A 2960-nucleotide genomic window follows, 5' to 3' on the forward strand; every position below is an offset into this window, starting at 1 on the left:
ATTAAATGAACCTCAGGATATCCCTGCTTTTCAGAAGAAATGTGGTGGTGAGGACATTCTGGGAACATCTCTCACTCTCTGTGTGTGATCTGCTTCTACTGTCCTTGAACCACCCTAGAAGGGCCCTCACTGCCTCATTTCCAGTTCAGAGCAGGTAAAGTGTAAGTGGATAGGAAGGGCTTATTTTTTGGCAGCAGGTTTGAGTGGCTTGAAGCTAGTGAAGATGTACCCACAATTAGTCACTGACCAGAGTGGGAACACAGTTGTCCTCACTTATTAACGTGGCTCCAAGGCCCTATACTGTCTCTGCCTACATGTTGCTCTCATGTCCTCTTGCTTTCCTAAATCTATGAGAGTAGAGGATTCCCATCATGCCTACTGGACTGCCGTCACTGGATAGATGTCCTGGTTCTAAGCTTGTGCTTTTGACTCTTTCATGGCCTCTTTTAGGGTGCACACTTGGAGCTCTGGCTTTTCCTTCCCGCCCATTTTGCTGAATTGTGATTATTCCCATGGGGCATGAATGTAGTTCAGTGGCTATGATTCTGCTTTCTCGTACAGAGGCAATGACTCTCACAAAGTATGGCATATTTTAGTAGGATAAAAACATTTTGAAGGCCACACAGAAAGCAATAAGCAGTCTTTACTCACATGAGCTTACCAGGTATCAACTACCTGCTACTTAGGTTCCTGGCAGGTACAGACACAAGTTTATTAGTACATTGTTCCAGAGTCAGTCTCTGTGCCATAGCCTACATCAGGTCTCAGATCTAGGGAGCCTGACCCCTCCCCAGCCATAGGCTTGTCACGTTATACCAATTTGCTGGCCAGTGCAGACCCAGCCGGGCTCCTCCCATTCCCAGAAGCTTATGGGAAGCCAGCTTCAGCTGCATGCCACTTTTCCTGGCCAGTGCCGACCCGGCTGGGTCTGTCCCATCTGGAGCAGCATGTAGCTGAATCTGGCTTCTCACAAGCTGCTGGGGATGGGAGGAGCCTGGCCGGGTCTGCACCAGCCAGCAGAAGTGGTGGCGGAGCTGTATGCCACTCGGGATGGGATGAGATTGCCTGGAGTGGCAGGGGCTGAGCTGCATTTTCCCCTTACCTGCGGCGGTCAGTCCCGAGCAGCACATGGTTCCACCGCCGCTTCTGCTGGCTGGTGCCGACCTGGCCAGATTCTTCCCGTCCCCAGCAGCATGTGGGAATCTGGCTTCAGCGACATGCTGCTCTGGGACAGACCTGTCCGGGTCGGCACCAACCAACAAAAGCGGCAGTGGAGCCGTGTGCCGCTCAGGACTGACCAGCGCAGGTAGGGGGAAAGTGCAGCTGAGCCCCTGTTGATCTGGCTGGGTTCATCCTATCCTGAGTGGCACATGGCTTCTCCTCTTCCCACACGCACCGCGTCAGCAACATCAAGCTGATGCGGTGCATGTGGGAACCTTGTCCGGTCCCCAGCCCTTCAGCAGCCAGTAGGAGCTGGCTGAGGGAGGGACGAGGGGTGGGAACAAAAGTAAACTGTTTACTTTCATTTCCCATCGCAGCATCTTGGGCTTCAGAAAATGGCTTGGCGGGCCGCATGTTGGACAAGCCTGAATTAGGTTGTGCTATAATAAGGGCATTTCCTGCTGCATGAAGTGGGATGGGCCAGGATTAGGGCAGCCTGTTTTCTTCCGCTGCTCCCACCCTGGCTCATGGATCCAGCTGGGTGCAAAGCAGTGTGCTGTGTGGAGGAAGTAGGACCTTGTAACTCCTGAGTGCCTTGGGTTTGACTGTAACTGTTCTTTCTATAACAGTGTTTCTCAACCTTGATAGTCTTAAAACACCCCTTGATAGTCTTGAGGCACCCTTGGAAGATGCTAGCTCTCAGCTTTCACTCATTTTTTGACTACAGAAAAATACTAGAGCTGTGGTGCTCAACCTTTTTCCTTGGTGGGCTGGATGGGCAGTGCCTGGTGTGACAATGAGCTAGATTAGTGGTTCTGGTCCAGCACCCAGGGCCAGTGCAGTGCCCACTAACTTGTCACATAGAGTGGGTTAGGGGGCAGCCTGGCCTGAGCCTAACTCTTCAAGGGGGAAAGAGGCTTGACCCAGTCCCATGGGGAGAAAAGGGGGCATGGCTCAGCCTCATGTGGGAAGGTGAGGGAGTAGTTTAGCCTTGCAGGGGGAAGGAGGCATGACCCAGTTCCAAGCCAGCCCTGTTGGGACAAGGAGGCACAACCTGGCTCTGGCCGGGCACATGGGGCTTAGGGTTTGGGACTTTGGTAGAGTGGCTGTATTAATAGCTACCATTTTCCCCATTGCCAAGTTTCCTGACCCATGGGGAACCTTGTAGGCCAGATGCTATGGCTCCGTGGGCTGCATTTGGCCTCTGGGCTGGAGGTTGAAGCACCCCTGGCCTAGAGCAATTCTTCTGTTGCAAAGAACTCAAAAAGTTCACAACAGGTCAAAATGGTTTTGATGCTGTGGATTCCTATTTGAAATCTCTGGGTATATCATGTTTGCACACATAATAGTACTGATGTTGTGTGGCAGCCCATGGCACCATTGAAAGGATTTCAGGGTACCTCAAAATGCCACGGCACCTTGGTTGAAAAGCACTACTTTATAATAAGGTGTAAAAGTTCCTTGTACTCTTCCATTTGTAGAAAAGCAAATCAAAATATAGCCCTCAATAGGGACTTTCCATTAACTTCATTCAATATCCAAGTAGCAACAAGAATGGCAGGTTTATTCATACTTAAACGCAATCCACTTATTTTTTAACTAGCAAGAGAACATCTTTGTTTAGCTGAACTCACCAGGTTTTAGGTCCTTGATCTAATAATAAATCTTGGACATCTTCATTTAGGAGGCACAGTGTTTAATAATAGCTAGTAAGAATTTGAGCACTTACTTTCCCCTCCGGCTGCATAGGAAAAGCAACGCTTCTAAATGAAAATAGTATAATTATCATGTACACTTAG

Source organism: Gavialis gangeticus, unplaced genomic scaffold, assembly GCF_001723915.1.
Source record: "Gavialis gangeticus isolate Ggan-Ray unplaced genomic scaffold, GavGan_comp1, whole genome shotgun sequence".
NCBI lineage: Eukaryota > Metazoa > Chordata > Crocodylia > Gavialidae > Gavialis > Gavialis gangeticus.